This window comes from Hyla sarda, chromosome 10 (genome assembly GCF_029499605.1).
Source record: "Hyla sarda isolate aHylSar1 chromosome 10, aHylSar1.hap1, whole genome shotgun sequence".
NCBI classification, from domain to species: Eukaryota; Metazoa; Chordata; class Amphibia; order Anura; family Hylidae; genus Hyla; species Hyla sarda.
Genome location: NC_079198.1, coordinates 45,267,087 through 45,287,294, shown reverse-complemented (window position 1 = coordinate 45,287,294; position 20,208 = coordinate 45,267,087). Strand labels below are relative to the sequence as shown.

Here is a 20,208-nt window from a genome sequence, read left to right as displayed (position 1 = left end):
GGTGAACTGTTTAGCTGGGCCCTTAACCTTCTTTGAGGAAACGGGAATTGCTAGCTGAGAAAAAATGGCGAGCAATATGTCAAGGTCTCTGGGAATTTCCTTGGCAGGTTCGATGAACAAAAAGTAATCTAGGTAGTGAATGACGTGATTGCATGAAAACCAATTTTCCAGCATCCAATGGAGAGCTGAAGCAAATTTGTTGAACAACCAGGGGCTGCTTCTGGCTCCAAATGTTAGTTTTGTGGCAAATTAGTAACTATCCCTCCATTTGACGCTTTGCCATCTCAACAACTCATGATCGGGAGCAATTTGAAGGCATCTGATATATCTGCCTTAGACAACCAAACTTCCCGACCCATGCTCAAAATTATGGCGTTGGCCTCGTCAATGGAAGAATATTTCAAACCAAACATGTCTGCTCCCCATTCTTCCTCCATACCCAGCATTAATTCCTTGATTCCAGCAGACAAGTCATACACCAATTTTTTATTATTATTAAACTTGCCAACTGCTAGACCAATAGGACTAACTTTCCAAGATTCGTAATGGGCCTAGCACAAAACCCTTATCATCATCTGCTTTGATAAGAAGATCCACTGCTACAGGATTGGCTTGGGCTGAAAGGAGGTTATTGCATTTGTCGGTGACATCAGGTAAGGTTACTATGCCTACATGAAAACCGTGCGTGTACCCGGAGACAAGAAATTGGACAAAGCCTGAATCAGGCTGATCAGCCAGAAACATCTCTAAGGAAGCCACATCTATGACAGTTAGTCAGGGCTTTTCAGTTTTTTGTGGAGAAGCAACTTTAGGATGGGCCCTGAAGCAAATGGCACAGACATGCAACAACCTGCATTGATTATAATTATAAGGCATGTAATTAAAGTTGTTGCAAATCTGCGATTTGCCTAAGTGCTTTATGGGTCTTCCCAACTTATCCAAAAGGCCTGAGGTTTTCTGGACTCTAGGCTGAGTTGAAGTGCCAGGCTGACTACTGCCAATCTCAGTTTTGAAGGAACTGCACCACTCTGCAGTATGACTGGTGGACTGACATTTAGCACATACTAGCGCCTTCAAACCAGCGAAGTGAGTACAGAAGATCTCTGTATCAATCGTAGCCCAATTGATGGAATAACCAAAGTGGCATAATGCCACGGCTGCTTTGGCCGAGAAGGACCGGTGATATTCATAAAATGTACTGACCGTGTTTCTCCGAAAATAAGACCGAGTCTTATATTACCGTATTTATCGGCGTATAACACGCACTGGCGTATAACACGCACCCCCATTTTAACAGGGAGATTTAAGTAAAAAAGATAAAATGTTAAATAAATGACTTGGACTAAATGCCACTAAATGCCAACTTCCTTTTCTTCTGCACCTCAGTTTGGTCCCCTCCCCTCCAGTGCCTTATCAGTCCCTGTGCCACATTTACCCCTCTCATCACCACCCCCCATGTTTCATCATTTCCCCCTGTCATAGACCACCACTAGCCATACAGACATTAAGCCTATAGTGCCTCCCCACCATCATTTCCCCCTGTCTCATCAACCCCCCATCCAGTCTAATCATGTCCCCCATCATTCCCTCCACCCTGTCTCATTTCCCCCATCATCCCTCCTCATCATTTCCCCCTGTCTCATTTCCCCATCTCATCCCCCCATCATGTTCCTCCTATGGCATCCAGTGGTCTTCAACCTGCGGACCTCCAGATGTTGCAAAACTACAACTTCCAGCATGCCTGGACAGCCAACTGCTGTCCGGGCATGCTGGGAGTTGTAGTTTTGCAACATCTGAAGGTCCGCAGGTTGAAGACCACTCTTCCCCTTTCCTTACTTGTCTGCGCTTCGGCTGTCTTGCGGGGTCAGTGAAGCAGATGAGTTACGGCCTCTCCCGGCTTCTCTGTGCGGCACGTCAATTTTCGGCGGAGACTACAGGAAATGAAAAGTGACGTGAGTGATGCCGGGAGAGGACGTAACTCATCTGCTTCACTGCCCGCAAGACCCCCGCCTGACCTGACCTGCCAAAGCGCAGACAGGTAAGGAAAATAAACAAATCTAAAAAAAGCAGGAAAGAGGGAACAAGTGACAGTGTGGTGAGGAGACGCCGCTGGTCACTGATTTAAAGTGGCCGTGCTGTTAATACTTAACAAGCAGACGCTGCTGCGGCCGCTTTAAATCAGTGACCAGAAGATTTATCGGCGTATAACACGCAGGCAGACTTTTTGCCTTAAATTTAAGTTTTAAAAGTGCGTGTTATACGCCGATAAATACGTTAATTTTAGTCACAAAAAACACACGAGGGCTAATTTTCAGGGTAGGGCTTATTTATTTACGGTATGTACATTGAACAACATGGCGGTTCCACGGTATTTAACGGTATTTACACCCCCCCCCCCATTATCATCATGTGATGGGCGCAGCTCTGCCCCCCAACGCCCCCCCCCCCCCCTGCCGGTTTATCAGCCCAGCGCTGCACTCCACATCGGGGGACTAATCGTATGTCACCCGCGAGCTTCTCTCCCCCCCCCTGCCAAATAATTATCAGCCGCTGCACTGTACTTTGTATTCCTGTGCCCAGGCTGCAAATATTAAAAACAAACTTTAACTTACCTTCGTCCTCCGTTCACCCATTGCTAAGGAACCAGCCACATGTTCCCTCCGCTGTTCTTGCTGCTTCCTGGTGTTGGGACGTCACAGAGCCTTCAGCCTATCAGCGGCCCCAGCGATGTCCCGCCTCGGCCGATGATAGGCTGAGCGCATTGTCATGTAAGAGGCCGGCCTGCTTCTTACATCACAGTGGGCTCAGCCTATCATCGGCGGAGGCTGGACATCGCTGCGGCTGGTGATAGGCTGAAGGCTCTGTGACGTTCCCATCCCCAGGACCGCAACGAGAACAGCGGAGGACAGTAAGACCGGTTCCTTAGCAACGGGGGAACGGAGGACGAAGGTAATTTAAAGTTTGTTTTTTTAATATTTGCAGCCCGGGCATTGTCTAGGTCACTGGTCTTCAACCTGCGGACCTCCAGATGTTGCAAACATTTGCAACATCTGGAGGTCCGCAGGTTGGAGACCACTGGTCTAGGTCTTATTTTCGGGGTAGGGTGTATTTTCGGGGAAACACATTACCACAATACATAGTGCCTTGTGAAAGTATTCGGCCCCCTTGAACTTTTCGACCTTTTGCCACATTTCAGGCTTCAAACATAAAAGATATAAAACTGTGATTTTTTTTGTGAAGAATCAACAACAAGTGGGACACAATCATGAAGTGAAACGAAATTTATTGGATATTTCAAACTTTTTTAACAAATAAAAAACAGAAAAATTGGGCATGCAAAATTATTCAGCCCCCTAAGTTAATACTTTGTAGTGCCACCTTTTGCTGCGATTACAGCTGTAAGTCGTTGGGGTATGTCTCTATAAGTTTTGCACATTGATAGACTGAAATTTTTGCCCATTCCGCCTTGCAAAACAGCTCAAGCTCAGTGAGGTTGGATGGAGAGCGTGTTTGAACCGCAGTTTTCAGTTCTTTCCACAGATTCTCGATTGGGTTCAGGTCTGGACTTTCACTTGGCCATTCTAACACCTGGATATGTTTATTTGTGAACCATTCCATTGTAGATTTTGCTTTATGTTTTGGATCATTGTCTTGTTGGAAGACAAATCTCAGTCCCAGTCTCAGGTCTTTTGCAGACTTCATCAGGTTTTCTTCCAGAATGGTCCTGTATTTGGCTCCATCCATCTTCCCATCAGTTTTACCCATCTTCCCTGTCCCTGCAGGATTCCCAGCCAGGACTACACAAAATTTTATATGTGGACCTGAGGGAGGCACAAGTGTGCGCCGAAACGCGTTGTCCTGTTTTACTTTTGACTTCTTTAACCAATAAAAGTTTAGTCCTGCGTAAGTGCTGGCTTGTTCTCCGTCTCATTTCACTCCTTTCGATATACAGCAGCGCTCTCATACAAAACCCGTTTTTTTTTGCATACTCCACAGTACCTTGTTATCCGTCTCCCTTGGGAACACGGAAAGAAGGGGTGAGAGCAGCACATTGTGATGATCCTATCTTGCATACCCTGAAACACACATCAGAGGCCCCACTGACCTCTCTACACATCCACTCAAGGTCAGTGGTGCGTCACCTTGGGTGCTGGAGGTTGGTTATTTGCACCATTTACTTATCTTTCTAGAAATACTATATGGGGGAGCGCCCCATTGTTTTTTCTCCTCCTTTTTCCTCTATACCTTGTATGAGCTGAAAGTCTAGAGGGACGGCCAGGTCTTCGTAGATTTGCAGTGGTCTGATACTCCTTCCATTTCAATATTATCGCTTGCACAGTGCTCCTTGGAATGTTTAAAGCTTGGGAAATCTTTTTGTATCCAAATCCGGCTTTAAACTTCTCCACAACAGTATCTCTGACCTGCCTGGTGTGTTCCTTGTTCTTCATGATGCTCTCTGCGCTTTAAACGGACCTCTGAGACCATCACAGTGCAGGTGCATTTATACGGAGACACAAGGGGATTCTATTTATCATCATAAGTCATTTAGGTCAACATTGGATCATTCAGAGATCCTCACTGAACTTCTGGAGAGAGTTTGCTGCACTGAAAGTAAAGGGGCTGAATAATTTTGCATGCCCAATTTTTCCGTTTATTTGTTAACAAAGTTTGAAATATCCAATAAATTTTGTTCCACTTCATGATTGTGTCCCACTTGTTGATTCTTCACAAAAAATTTATTTTATATCTTCATGTATGAAGCCTGAAATGATGCAAAAGGTCAAAAAGTTCAAGGGGGCCGAATACTTTCACAAGGCACTGTATGTGAGAGTTCAGTAACCCTATATAAATAATGGTCCAACTCTTCCCTTCTCTCTGGTTTTGAAGTATAAATGATGTTGTGGTATATGCTGAACGCCATTATAAATTCCGACAAAGAAAATTTCCTACTAAGGCGAACATCCTTTTGACTTCAAAACCACAGAGACGTCTCCACAAGCGATTGTTTTATTTTTCATCAAATCATGCGTTGCTATCAGGAGAGAAGCCAAATTGATGTCTTTCCCATCGAGAATATCTTTTTTAATGATGGCTGGTATAAAATGAGCTGGTGCTATCGTAGGAACTGATGGTTGAGTACCTGACGTAGACGTGTAAGCCGGAAACGGAACTGGTATCACAGGTGTGGGCGGAACCGTTTTCCTGTTCTCCATAGCCTCAACTCTAGACTGCATATCCAAGGGAGAAGAGGATAGATTATTAACTAACGGATGTAATTGCGTGAGAGAGTGGTGTAAGGTGCGATTTGACACCTCATTGTTACTAGGCCCGGCAGTTTCTGACGTCAACAGACGATATAACTCTGCATTTCTAGTGGTGGCCAGGAAAGGGATTCCTCTCCTTACCAATTCTGCAGTCAGTTTGGGTACTGTCCAGCTTCTCAGGGACGGAAAACTGGCATGATCCGATGTCCTGGTGGTTTCCTCCAGGACTGAGGTCGAATCTTCTATATACTCGAACCATGAGACATTTCTGAAAAATATCCGAAACAAGATATTAAAAGCTAAACTGCACCAAAATTGTCTCACCGCGTATATTCACCTAACCACCTAAAATAAAACAGCAAATACAGCAGACCGAGGACATGTAAGCCTGAAGCAGAATGAATGAACCTGAAGCCATGACAGGTTCTGAAGTGACCACGTGAAACAAGTACGATAGATATACCCGACCCAAGAATCACCTGAGTACCTCTTACCCGGTACGTGAATTTATCCGTGACTGATCGAGTGACTAGAACAGAGTTGCAACCCAATGGCGTGATGGGTTCATGAGGCGACCAAGCTCTTAAACCAAGCATGGCTTACCTGTATTTATGAAGACTGCTTGCACATGTCAGGACCTAGACAACAAATAAACTAAATTCTTTCTACTAACAACATACGAATGACTCACAGAGGTTACCTATGCTAATCCTATCACGAACCTGCTTGATGCAAAAAAAAAGGATACTGAAGATATCCGCTTAACCGTGATACGAAAAATCCCTGAAATAGAAGAATATATTACAGCATGAAACTACTTGCAATAACTAAACAACCCTATCTTACCTGTAACAGCTAATCCTTGCTCAAGACTGTATAGCCTAGGTATGCACTGACCTCCAAATCACTCCCCTACAGAGATTATATGTTAATGCTGTCACACTGTAATATTATAACTAACAACCCAGCATGAAACCTTACCTAACTTAGGAATATGCAAAAGAGTGAGAACCTGTAAAAAGTGAAAAAGGAGGTACAGCTGAGCCAGAATTAAAGGGGTTATCAGGGAAAAAACTTTTTATTTATTTATATATATATATATATATATATATATATATATCAACTGTCTCCAGAAAGTTAAGCAGATTTGTAAATTATTACTTTTGAAAAATCTTAATCCTTTCAGTACTTATGAGCTTCTGAAGTTGAGTTGTTCTTTTCTGTCTAAGTGCTCACTGATGACATGTATCTCGGGAACCGCCCAGTTTAGAAGAAAATCCCCATAGCAAACCTCTTCTAAATTGGGCGGTTCCTGAGACACGTGTCATCAGAGAGCACGTAGACAGAAAAAAAAGCAACTCAACTTCAGAAGCTCATAAGTACCGAAAGGATTAAGATTTTTTTAATAGAAGTAATTTACAAATCTGCTTAACTTTCTGGAACCAGTTGAGATATATAAAGTTTTTTTTCCTGGATAACCCTATTTATGTATATATGCCACCATACCCACTAAGTGACTAAATACGGGGAACAAAATATCCACATATCAGAATTGACTGTGTGGAACCTGACAGCACATCACAGCAGCTGCCAGAAATATGACAAATTGTCATGAATTGGATTGCATGATAACCCTAATACAGGGATGTAGAAATCCTATCGCCCGATGCCCAGGACATGTAGTTCCGGGCGCCGGGCAAGTGAATTTGTCATAGATTTAAAGAAACTCCATAAATGACCCAGAGGGACTTTAGAGGCCAATACACTATAAATCACCAAACCCCAGGGCCGTAGCCCGGGGTGCAAAACACCTCTGTTTATTCCCCCTCAAAAAATGTATAAAATATAACTTTTATTGTGTATCTTAAAATAATAAACCCAGTATGTGATATTAAAATTGTAGTGCCAAGTGGGATGGTATAAGTATATACTGAGCAATTTGCTCTTAGTATCTAGGGTTCTGCAGAAACCCAATATCCCTTACGAGGCACTATTTAAAACACTAATTTGCCACCTCTACATGTTTCGCCGTCTCCACGGCGTTTTCAAGAGGCAAAGTGTGGCAACATCACTCCAAAATGGCGGCTGGGACTATTTATAGATAAGCCCCTTGACATCATCAGCCTAGGACCAGTAGTGACTACCAATGGAAAGACCTTTAATGTCCCTCCAATCCTGTGTAGATATCTACAATCACTTCCGGGTTCATACTTATTGCTTAAACCAATGGTCAGATATTCAGGTACCTTACATCATCAAATCACGTCAGATGGTCCGGACTGACTGCTCCTACTTCATCCCCGTGCGCCGCGCAAGCGCACTGAGATGCTCCGTCCCGCTGTTGTTATCTTAAGTAGTGAGTGGATACGCGCATGCGCTCTCACTCCGTTTACAGCCCGCTGTCCAGGGGATGTGTAATACGCATATCCCCATACTTCTGTTAAGTCCGCATTCAGCGATTCATCTGCGCATGCGTGAGGTGAAAGACCTGTATGGCTGTGATGACTGGATAACAACCAATCATCACCTTGATACACTATGGTATCACAATGATTCAATGATGTGAATATATAGATATAATAAATGTACCTGTGTTAACCATAAATATCGTGCTCTTGATAATTATCCCATACATTATGTAATAGGTTAATGACAACTAGATCCATGTGATATACTATTATAACCAGGAATATTAATTCTGACCTAAATCATATCAGATGGATACACTGTATTCCTTTAGTAAATAGCCGGGTAAGTATATTCCATAGTATGTCCCTGGTGAATTAACAGTGAATCAACATATATCCATAACACATGGATCTAGTTGTCATTAACCTATTACATAATGTATGGGATAATTATCAAGAGCACTATATTTATGGTTAACACAGGTACATTTATTATATCTATATATTCACATCATTGAATCATTATGATACCATAGTGTATCAAGGTGATTGGTTGTTATCCAGTCATCACAGCCATACAGGTCTTTCACCTCACGCATGCGCAGATGAACCGCTGAATGCGGACTTAACAGAAGTATGGGGATATGCGTATTACACATCCCCTGGACAGCGGGCTGTAAACGGAGTGAGAGCGCATGCGCGTATCCACTCACTACTTAACATAACAGCGGGACGGAGCATCTCAGTGCGCTTGTGCGGCGCATGGGGATGAAGTAGGAGCCGTCACTGACACGTGCCCGGACCATCTGACGTGATTTGATGATGTAAGGTACCTGAATATCTGACCATTGGTTTAAGCAATAAGTATGAACCCGGAAGTGATTGTAGATATCTACACAGGATTGGAGGGACATTAAAGGTCTTTCCATTGGTAGTCACTACTGGTCCTAGGCTGATGATGTCAAGGGGCTTATCTATAAATAGTCCCAGCAGCCATTTTGGAGTGATGTTGCCACACTTTGCCTCTTGAAAACACCGTGGAGACGGCGAAACATGTAGAAGCGGCAAATTAGTGTTTTAAATAGTGCCTCGTAAGGGATATTGGGTTTCTGCAGAACCCTAGATACTAAGAGCAAATTGCTCAGTATATACTTATACCATCCCACTTGGCACTACAATTTTAATATCACATACTGGGTTTATTATTTTAAGATACACAATAAAAGTTATATTTTATAAATTTTTTGAGGGGGAATAAACAGAGGTGTTTTGCACCCCGGGCTACGGCCCTGGGGTTTGGTGATTTATATTGTCATAGATTTAGCCCTGTATCGGGCAAGCAGGGAAAGACCAATTTCCCCCTTATTTTTCTTTAATGCCGGTGTGAGGCGCAGGAGCCGATGCAAGTCTGCACCTCACACGGCGCTCAGGGTGTATGTAGGGGGCAGCGGGCCCCCCAGCTGACCACAGAGCCCGAGGTCGCACGTTTGCATGACATAATTTAGTCACGCCCCCTTATCTACCCCTCCCGGAGGATGGAGGACGCAGCTCTACATTACACAAGAAGACACAGCAGGGGCAGAGAAAGGATGTACATAGCTTGGTACACAGCTCCTCCCCTCCCCCGCACACAGCTCCATCCCCTCCCCCTGCTCTGTCTCCACAGGACCTAATCTACCACGGGGAGGCTGCAAGTTTGCACTGGGAAAACACAGAGCAGGGGGCTGGGGATAAGGGGGAGAGAGGACGTCCAGTGTGAGGTGAGATTTTCAAACCCATGACTTTATTGTGGGTGAAAAGAGAGTTCATGCAGCCTAGCTTGACTGAATACTATAGATAGGTATGGATCAATGGATGAACTGGAAATAGCAGCAAAAGAAGGATAACATATAGTTATCACTAACAGTACCTAAGCATACACAGGGGGACCACAGGACAGTAAACTGCTAAGCAGAACTGGACAAGTGTAAACAAGAATGCAGTATAAGAAAGTGCCCAGAGTGTATTAAGGATGCCAGACCATACCTACCAACCCCAATGATCATTTCGCTTTCTACAATGCTTCCTCAGGGGGTGTGGCTATCCAGCACCAAGTCCAATCACAATGCCACTACATCTAATTGATATGCTAGCTGTCCTATTAAAATGACTGGAATGGCGTATGCCTAATGCCCTCCAATAATATTGCGGTTACCTACCCCTGCATCCCTGGCACCAGATTATCTCACTCCCGGAACGCTACCTGCTTTTTTCCGGGTAGTGGGAAGTCGCATGATCAAGTATGATCATGTGATACCGCCGGATCGTTTAGCGCGTGTGCAACCGCCGCCAGCGCCTGTCAGCGCATACTGGCAGCAGAGCGCAAGCGCAGCCCGTAGGCGTAGTTCAAGGACCTCAGCAGCATCCGATCATGCGGTGTTGTATCACATGATCGGAGCTCAGGACCTTCGTGCATGCGTAGGAAAAATGAAATTAATGAACTGAATAGTGTACATATGTACACATGTACATATACATACATAAGTGTAAAAGTAGTATAGGTGTAATAATGATGAATTAATAATTATAACATAGATATATGTGAAATTATGAATAATGGAGATAATAGTACCACTATTGACCACTTAATGTTGTGAAATAAATTAGTGTGCTCAATGGATAAAATTGTATAGTGATGTGACAGTGAATGTGTAGAAAAATAGATAAGGTGATGTGAATGGTAAAATTATATAATAATATAGTGATGTGAATATGAAAATTATCACTGTGTAGTACAATTTTTTTTTTTTCTTTTAGGTACCCCCTGTGTACAAAAATGTAAATATGTTAAAAGGTTTTTATATAAATATAGAGGATAATAAATAAAGTAAAAAGGTCTGGCATCACTTAATATGACAATACTTAATAATAGAATACATGGGCATAGGTCCATACTGTTATAGTATCAAATAGAAAGCGGTGCGTGATAATAAAGTGCAAGGGCATGGGTTGATGGTAAGTAGCCTACATATAGATACATAAATGAGCCTAGACTCAAATACATAAATGGAACAAGAACAGGATTACACATGTAGAGGGGCTGATGATGATAACAGATGGCAGGATAGGTGGCGGCTTGAGGACGTGAAGATGAATACTGAAACAAAGATACAAATAAACCGGTTAAAAACAAATAATAAAAACACATAAAATGTGAAAGCCAAGCCATGGACAGTCACAATAACAGGAAAATGGACAGGTGAGGATGTAACGGAATAAGTATTAAGCACAAAGCGCAGATGATTGTGTTATAAAAAGGGGGCAAAACTCAAAGAATCATTAAGACCAAGGGGATGAACTTTCTTAAGTTTTAAAATCCACTGGACCTCTCCCTGTGGCAGCATTTTTTTCCAATTCCCTTCCCTGGGACCCACAAAAATGCGATCAATACCTCGAAATTGTAGGCCAGATGGGTCGCTGGAGTGATGGAGTTTGAAATGGCGTGGTAGCGTTGTCAACGTGGTGATGTCATCTTCTTTCGCAGACAGGATGCTCAGAACATGCTCTATAACCCTCATCTTGAATTCCCTCGTGGTGAGACCTCGGTAAATCAAGCCACACGGGCAGGTAGCATGGTAAATGATGCCAACAGTGTTGCACAAGATGGTGTGCGTAATTTTGTATTGTTTGGTTCGCCTGGAATCCCAAAAATGTGTATCAGAGATAACATTACCGCATGCAACACAAGAGCCACAAGGTTTACAACCCCATTTTGGGCCTTTTGCACCAAATAATCTTTGGGATGTATTCCCAGTGTGGTGACTATGCACTAAGACATCACGTAGGTTCGTGGCTCTTTTGTAAGTAATAGATGGATGAAGATTTAGGTATAATTTGAGAACCGGGTCAACCATCAATATGTCCCAATATTTGGACAAAATCTGTCGTACCTGCCCTGATTGTGAGTTGCAAGTAGTCATAAATCTCACCTGATTGTCATTATTCTTAGGGGGTCTTTGTTGTAAGAGGCTATCACGATTGGAGTATTTAGCTCGTTTGTAGGCTTTTTAGTTGCATGTTTCATCATATCCCCTTTCTCGAAAGCGTTGACTCAGCTCGCTGGCTTGTACTTCAAAGGCCTCCATGGTGGAACAGATTTGACGGACACGTAAAAATTGACCTACTGGAATACTGCGGATCAATTTTGTATGATGTGCAGAGTTGGCGTGGAGAAGTGCATTGGTGTACGTGGGTTTCCTGTATAGGTCAGAGCGTAAAAGACCATTGTCATCCACTGTAAATAGAATATCCAAGAATTCCATATTCACTCTACCACTTTTATTCGTCAATTCTATGTTCAAGCTGTTGTTCAAATCCTTAATAAACTGATCAAGGTCCTCCTGGGATCCTTTCCAAATCATGATGATGTCATCAATATAACGTGCCCACAGGTGGACCTTATCCACCTGTTAGCATGGATGTGTGAGAAAAATTTCTCTTTCCCAGGCTCAAAGAAATAAATTTGCATATGAGGGTGCACAGGCCACCCCCATTGCAGTCCCTTGTCGTTGCAAGTAGATGTATTGACGGAAATACAAATAGTTGTGAGTGAGAGCGAATGACAGTAAGTTGGTAATAAACTCACCAATATCTGTAGGGAAGTCTGACATCAGGAAGGAAGATCTCACAGCTCGAATGCCATCCTCATGACGAATCGATGTATAGAGCGACTCTACGTCACGTGACAATCATCATGTCCGAATCCAGATGTAGCCCCTATAGCTGTCTGAGAGCATCTGTTGGAAGAACGTCGCCTGCTTCTCCCACAGAAGCTGGCTTGCCTGTCCCTTCTCTGTGGGGCTCAATCGGTCACCTAGCTGTACAAGGCTGGTAAGGTCAGTCTGGGAGTCCCTCTCTAACAAATCTTGTAAGGGTAAACTCTCTGTATCGTCTGCAGCAGGGGCACATACTGCAGCGATATCCTTCGGTCTCTCCTGATACTCCTTCAGCATGTTCACATGAAAGGATCGCTGGATCCTCTCATCTGAACATCTGGCTATAAGGTAGGTAGTATCACATACCTGAGCTGACACCTAATACGGGCCCTGCCAAGATGCTTGCATCTTGTTTGCCTTCTCAGGTTTGAGCACTAGCACTTTCTGCCCAACCTGAAAGACTCGCTGTCGGGCACCCTGATCGTACCACCTCTTCTGTCTCCCCTGGGCCACCTGGAGATTTTCTCTTACCATCAGAGACAGTTTCTCCATGCGGTCCCGGAGTTCTAGGACATACGGCACTATGGGGGTCCCTTCTTGCTCTGTCTCCCCCTCCCAGTGGCCTCTAATGAGATCTAGGGGTCCACGGACCCTTCTCCCATATAGCAACTCAAAGGGGAGAACCGAGTAGATTCCTGGGGCACCTCTCTGTAGGAAAACAACAGATGAGGCAGGAATCACTCCCAGTCTCTGCAAGTGTCGGAAAAGGTCCTCAACATCTGTTTGAGGGTGCCATTAAATCTCTCACAGAGACCGTTAGTCTGTGGTTGATAAGGTGAGCTAAGCAGGGGTTTAATGCCGCATACCTTCCACAGTTGTTGGGTGAGCACAGCGGTAAATTGGGTTCCCTGGTAAGAGAGAATCTCCTTGGGGAACCCAACCCTGGTAAAATTCCTAACCAGGGCATCAGCAACTGTCTCTGCCTCTATATTAGATAGTGCTACTGCCTCTGGGTAGCGGGTGGCGTAGTCCACCACGGTGAGAATATATTTCTTACCGGATGGACTAGCTCTGGCCAGTGGACCTACAATGTCAACGGCTATGCGGGCAAAGGACTGTCCAATGATAGGCATAGACATAAGCCTAGCTCTTGGGTGGTCCCCCCGCTTCCATACCCGTTGACAAGTGTCACATGTACTACAGTATATCCGCACAGCCTGATTGAAATTTGGCCAAAAGAAGTTCTGCAGGATCCTATAGGCTGTGTGGCGGGATCCTAGATGTCCAGCTAGCGGAACATCATGCCCTATCCGCAGAATCTCCTGCTGGTATTTTGCGGGTACTACCAGCTGTCGATTCAGCTGAGGGGCAACACTCTTTGGGGAAGGCTTAGGGATCCTATATAACCTGTCCCCACCCACTCATACCTCTCCCCATCTACTCCTTTTCCAGTATCCGCCCTGTGTCTGTACTTCTGGAGCGTCGAATCTGCTTGGGTTTCCCTCCCAAACTCCTCTGGGGAATCCCAGCTAACAAAGGTCGGTTCTAGGTTACCAGTCGGGGAATCGGGTCTTGCCTGGGTCTCAACAGCAGGTGAGCTGGTTCCAGCAGCACAGGTCTGAGCACGGGTAGTCACTGGGTTAACATCCGCAGGTCCCTTTGGAGCATAAGCGGAAACCAAAGGGGCCAAATCATTCCCAAGCAAAACATTGGCAGGTAAGTCTTTCATGACCCCCACATTCACATGTCCAGAGCCCGCTCCCCAATCCAAATGAACCCGGGCAACAGTTAGACGGAACACGTCGCCTCCTGCTACCCTCACTGCTACCGTATTTCTAGTATGTTGGTGTTCTGAAACCAGGTTCTTTTGAAGCAGGGTCATTGTGGCTCCGGTGTCTCTCAGACCAGTGACCATTTTGCCATTCAGTTTAACGGTTTTCCTGTGCTGTTGACAGTTATCCTGCTGGGCTGCTTGTACTGGGTCCGCCTCATGTAGTATACCCCAAACTTCCTTCTGCTCAAGACAGTGAGCGGAGGATTGGGGTGGCTGCTGATTTCTGCCGGCTGGTCTTCTCCATGACTGGGCTTGGTTGTAATTGCTCAACGGGCACTCTGGTCTCTTGTGCCCCAATTGTTTACACCCATAGCACCGGATAGGAATCAGAAGGAGAGATTGTAGCACCTCTTCCCCAGTTACTGCTTGGCACCCTGCCATCCATTGGGCTGTGGTGCGGTGTAGTCTGCATGCCCACTCCACATAGGAATCGCCAGCTTGTTTGTTAATGTCCCGGAATCACCGCCGGTAGGCCTCAGGGGTTATAGCGTATCTGGCCAAAAGGGCATCCTTTACTGCCCGGTAACTTGTAATTACCTCCTCTGGGATGTCCCGAAACGCCTCACTGGCCCGGCTAGATAACTTCCCAGAGAGGATGGTGACCCATTCTTCTCCGGGTACCTGGTGTAAGGCACACTGCCTTTCAAAATCAGCCAGGAACTCGTTAATCTCTCCTTCTGATTCAACAACATTTTTAAATGCAGCAAAGGGTACCTTCCTCCTTCCAATATTGTTATTGGTGATCATAAAAGAGCAAAAAAGACCTCGCAAATGGCGCTGCTGGTTCCGTGGAGATGTAGGAATAAACCAAAATCCAAGGTGGAATATTGTAAAAGCTTGTGGATTTTATTGCAAATGAATAAAACCAATAAAAGAAATAAAAGAGCGATACAAGTTAAGATTACGCGTTTCGGGGGGGCCACCCCCTTCTTCAGATCAGTATGCAGACTATACAAACAGAGATTCTATAAATACTGGAAAAAAGGGCGCCAGATACATTAGGGGGCCGGAGTTATGCAAATTACATACATGTGAAACAATAGGAATAACCACAGAAACCGAATGTAATCAAAGAATGTCCATCTTATATAGGTAACAGTGGGGACCAAATGTTATTAGACAGGGAATTCAGTGTGTGGCTCAAAGATGAGGCTGCTGATGTCTGGCAGTATCAGGCCACACATCCGGACCGCAGATGTAAACATCCGGGGTCCAGATGTGAGTCAGAACAGCTCTGACAGCGGCTGCGACGTGTAATGCAAGGGCGCGCGTCAGGGGGAAGTTGCAATGGACGCGTTGCTAAGGTGCGTGCGTCACGTGGCTAGTGCGGCCAATCAGGAAGCAGTGATCACGGAGAGCTGTCAGTGGTATGCTGACAGCTCCGTGCGCTGCATCTAACAGTGTGTAGCTCTGTGTAAGCTGGCGAGAACTGCAGGGGGATGGAAGAGGATATCTAGAAATGATTAAATTGATTTAAATAAGAGTGAAGTGTGTTATTTGGGGGAGAGTGATGCATGATGCAGGGGGATGGGGGGATACGGAGCATGAGAGGACTAAGAAAGAAAATAGGAGAGTGTGATGACAAATATTGGGAAGATGGGCTAGTGGTCATACCTGGGTACTGTGGACATGGGGTGGAGGTACATGGCATGTACATATTGGGTGACAGCTACTGGAGTGGGGGTACTAATTCAGGTAGCATGAATATATATTATATTGGGGGGGGGGGGGGCACGGGATCCGGCCAAGGAGATGTAAAGTGGGAATTATGTGTGTATATACATGAGCATACGGGTAGTATGATGTGTGAGCATATGTTTGGCAGCCATATAGCAGGACAGCTGTACTAGATAGTTGTATAATTACACATATGAGTAACCATGCACATGCATCGCAAGAGATGCATGTGAGCATATGTATATGTGTAGAGCTGGACTAATGTACTACTGTGCATGTATGTGAGTGAAACCATACACATTTGAGTAACAGTGTACATGTGAGAGTGTGTTCATGTGCATAAGGGTGATAATGCACATGTACCACAACATGCATATGAAGGTGTTGTGGTTCGTGGCTTGGGGCTGAATTGGATTTGGCTCCAACGGTGTCACGACCAGTTAAAATCTGCAGACCATGCATCTGGGACACAAAATGCCCAACCAAAATGGCTGCCACCATGCGATGTTGTGAATACAATATATTCACAGACCAGGTGCATAGACACTTAACTGAGAAGTACTACCGGAGACCAAATGCATTCATAAACACCCCACAGACCAACCTATTTAGGAATTTTGGAAGAGTTATATCCTAATATCCAATGCACAAATTAACACTACACATCCAAACACTGGCAGAAATAAAGATTTTTAATACACAGTTGTAAACTAAACACACTCTAACTAAGAGAGAGAGAGAAGAGAAAAGATATTGCTAATACCTAGAAGTTTAAATCCGCAATGTAAGGAAACACATATACTACATTTATAGTAGAAATCCTATAATTGGCTATATGGGTGGATTTTCCTTAAAAGATACAACTATACTAAATGAAACACACAGAGAATATAATACTGAAAAATACTTAGCTTCGGGGACCCTTTACAGCAAGTATGAGCAACAAAGACAGGCATGGGAGTAGGCTGCAGTCCTTTGTTTCAGGATTCAGGCCCAAACAGGAAGTTGAATGGCCAGGTGTGTTGGTATCCAGCCCCGCAAGAGAAAGAGAGCCCTTTGCCCCCTTTGAATGGCCTTTTATTAGATGTTCTCCGCCCCCCAGCCAGCCCCCAGGTGGTCTGTCTAATGTTACAAAAGCCCTTGTAAGCATGCCTTGGAGACCCCCTACTATAATGATGATCCTCCATCTTTTCTTTTGTCTAAACTCCATGCGGCCTTCTAGGACTAGAATCACAAAATATAGCAAATAAAATGTATGTCATTTTCATGTCCATAACAGAAGGTGTAGAATAGAATGAAATGAATGGTATATTGGGGTTTGTATAGAATTTTTGATGGATGGGGTGGATAGAGTAAAATTAGTGGTAAATACAGGAGGATCAGGGTTGATTAGTCTGATGGATGCGTTCAAGGGTTAAAGGTTACATTCAATCATTTCGTTGAGACCCCCTGGTGAGATGGTGCCCAGGGTATGAATCCAAAAGTTCTCACGTCTTCTGAGGGTGTTGTATCGTTGGTTGACATCCTTATTGATGTGTTCTATGGGGGTAGCCTTAATATTGCTGAAATCACTCAGTGAGGTGACGCGAAACACTGTGGAGTAGGAAGCCGCGTGTGGTGTTGCTGCGGTGCTTATTCAGGCGTTCCCTAAAGCACCTTATGGTCCTACCCACGTATTGCTGTTTGCAGGAGCACTGTAAGAGGTAAATGACATACCGGGAGCCACAGTTGAGGAATGATTTGATGTTAAAGGTTTCTTTGGTAACGGAGGAGGAAAATGATTGGCAGTTGTGTGCAATGTGTGAACAACACTTGCATCGTGGAAGACCACACTTGAAGCTTCCTGTTAACGTGGGAAAAATGGAAGGGTTATTGTGCAGTACCGTGGTTTTGAGTTTACTGGGAGCGATAATATTCCGTAGTGTCCGGGCTCTACGGAAGGTAAGCGGAGGTTTGGATGGAAGATTGCTTCTTAGGTAGGGATCCTGCAGTAGGACTGGCCAGTGTTTGGTGAGGATTTTCCTGATAGCGTAATGTTCTTGGCTGTATGTGGTGATAAAGTAGGAAGTCCGTTCCGTGGTAGTATTTATTGGTTCGGGTTTGGGGAATAAGCAGGAATTTTGACTGAGGGAGAGAGCCCTGTTATAGGAGGACTGCACCAACGATCTGGGATAGCACCTTTGCCTTGAACCGGGCCTTTAGAATGTTACTTTGTGATATAAAGTCACTGTCTTTTGTGCAGTTCCTTCTGATCCTCTTAAACTGTCCATATGGTACGTTAGTGAGCCATTTCTTAAAATGGCCACTATCAAAGCCAAGATAGCTGTTGCTATCTACTGGTTTGAAGAAGGTCTTGGTGTAAAGTGAATGACCATCGTGGGAAACCAGTACATCCAGGAATTCTGCATTATTGCTGTAAACAGATTGGGTGAAGTGGAGTGACCAGTCATTGGAATTTAGATGAGTGATGAAGTTGTTTAGACTAGATCTGTCTCCTTTCCAGATAATAAAAATGTCGTCTATGTAGCGCCTATAAAAGATGCAATTAGAGAAAAGATGATGAGGGTACACAAAGATTTCCTCGAGTCCCACGAACAGATTCGCGAAACTGGGTGCCACTTTGGACATCATAGCGGTCCCGGTGTGCTGTATGTATAGTCGACCCAAAAACTCAAAGTAGTTGTGCGTCAGGATGAAGTGGAGTCCTTGTAGAATGAAGTCCACTTGGGCCGAGGGCATAGATGGGTCTTTGGAGATGAAATGGGAGACTGCCTTAATTCCTGTTTCATGTTTGATAGCGGTGTATAGTGAAGTGATGTCCAGGGTAACAAGCAGATATTCCGGTTTCCATTCAATTTGCAGGATTGATTTAATGAAGTCTGTGGTGTCTTTCAGATGAGATTTGAGGGTGGTAACATGGCTCTGCAGGAGTAAGTCTATATAGTGTGAAAGGTTCGATGAAATGGAATTAATGCCAGAAATTGGTTGACCAGGTGGGTTAGTGATGTTTTTATGAATTTTAGGGAGGTAATAGAACAGCGGAAGAGCAGGTTCTGTGATGAGAATATAATCCCTTTCGGATTTTGTTAATACTCCTCCCGATAGACCTGAATTGACCAGAGTGGTGAGTTCCTCCTGGAAGGCCTTGGTCGGATTGTGTGATATGGGAGAATAGTAGGCAGTATCGGATAGTAGTCTGGTGGCCTCGACAATGTAGTCATCTCTGTCAAGGAGTACTATTCCTCCCCCTTTATCGGCTGGACGAATGGTGATGTGTTGGTTATCTGACAGGGATTTGATGGCGGATCTTTCTGCTGCTGTCAGATTGCATTTGGAGTTACGGTTGTACTGTGTAGACTTCTTAGTGAGGTTGTCAAAGTCCGATTGTACCAGGGAAGAGAATGCATCTATGAAGCTCCCTTTTGCATGGAGAGGATACAAGTTAGATTTAGGACGCAAGCCCGTGGTGATGGAAGGTGGTACAAGAATGGGGAGGTTCAGAGACGCCTTTATTGGTGGTGGGGGAGACCTGACTCGAGTCTTTGAGGCTAAAAAAACTTTTAATTGTGAGTTTTCGTATGAAAGAATTAGGATCAAGAAAGAGGTCAAAGTTATTGGATTTGGACGTGGGGCAAAAAGATAATCCTTTAACCAGAACGCTCTGTTCAACATCATTGGGTGTGTATTTGGAGAGGTTGAAGATTTTTACTGTGTTGAGTTCTTTGGTTTTACCTTGAAGTATTGTTTTATTGTTTTCCTTTCTTTCCTTGGTACTGGACCCTCCTCTGCATCCCCTCTTTCTTGTTTTTTTCTTTTTGTGCCCAGGGGTGGTGCTAGATGAACCTGCTCCAAGGGGGGAAAATCTATCTGGTTCACAAGTAACGGAGGGGTTTTGATTAGGGTACGAAGCCCTAAAAAAAACGTGGTGTTGTTGGTGATGGAGGAGTCCAAGGTTGGTGAGTTCTGTCTATTGGTATCTTCGATTCCATGTGGAGTGCTGACAAACAGCCAAGAACATTACGCTATCAGGAAAATCCTCACCAAACACTGACCAGTCTTACTGCAGGATCCCTACCTAAGAAGCAATCTTCCATCCAAACCTCCGCTTACCTTCCGTAGAGCCCGGACACTACGGAATATCATCGCTCCCAGTAAACTCAAAACCACGGTACTGCGCAATAACCCTTCCATTTTTTCCCACGTTAACAGGAAGCTTCAAGTGTGGTCTTCCACGATGCACATAACTGCCAATCATTTTCCTCCTCCGTTACCAAAGAAACCTTTAACATCAAATCATTCCTCAACTGTGGCTCCCGGTATGTCATTTACCT

At 44.5% G+C, this 20,208-nt stretch overlaps 1 protein-coding gene across 4 annotated transcripts in view; it reads left to right on the top strand.

The window, feature by feature from the left end:
- Positions 1–20,208, top strand: part of LOC130294586 (coiled-coil domain-containing protein 153-like) — a 524,168-nt gene that overhangs the window by 395,582 nt on the left and 108,378 nt on the right. The gene's annotated exons all lie outside the window — the stretch shown is intronic.